Source organism: Asparagus officinalis, chromosome 7 (genome assembly GCF_001876935.1).
Source record: "Asparagus officinalis chromosome 7, Aspof.V1, whole genome shotgun sequence".
Classification (NCBI taxonomy): domain Eukaryota; kingdom Viridiplantae; phylum Streptophyta; class Magnoliopsida; order Asparagales; family Asparagaceae; genus Asparagus; species Asparagus officinalis.
Window position 1 is genome coordinate 36682029 of NC_033800.1, and position 695 is coordinate 36682723.

Sequence of the window (695 nt, forward strand, 5' to 3'; positions counted from 1 at the left end):
CATTAAACAAGTGCTCTTCTGCTATCTAATTACCTTTTTCAGTCATAACAACAATATTATGAGTGTAACAATATTATGAGTGTCCACACATTCATCTTCCTCTCCTTTTCAGCATCTTCTTCTATACTTAACTTTTTCAGTCATATCATGCTACAAAATTGTCAGTGTATGAAATGCTCCCTACCGTAAACTGAATCACACCTAAGACACGCCCTTTTTTACCTCGTCTGCATTTTAATCCCAACATACGACAAAGTTGTCAGAGTGCAAACATTTATCTTCCCCTCCTAGCCCAAGTAACGTCTAATAAGTTATTTTTGGCCTCTTATTGTAGTCAAATTATAACGTTTTTTGTTGTGTGTAACCAAATTAGTAGTCTAACACATGATTCTCCCTCTTCTTGCCCAAGTTACACTTACAACGAGTCTTTTTTAGCCTCTATTGGTAACATAGTTACTATTTCTAGTCGTTTCTTGCAACAAATTTGTCAGTGAAAAAATGTCATTTTGTGCAGACACATGCTTCTCTCTTCCTGCCAAAATCTCACCTAAAGCAAGTGTTCTTTTATCTTTTTTGCTAGTCTGAAAAAGGGGGGAAAAAGTTATTGTGCAAACATGCTCCCCTCTCCTTGCTATAAGTAGGAAACACCTCTTACTCTTCTAACAAGAAGTAGTTATATTATATTCCCTCCTTTC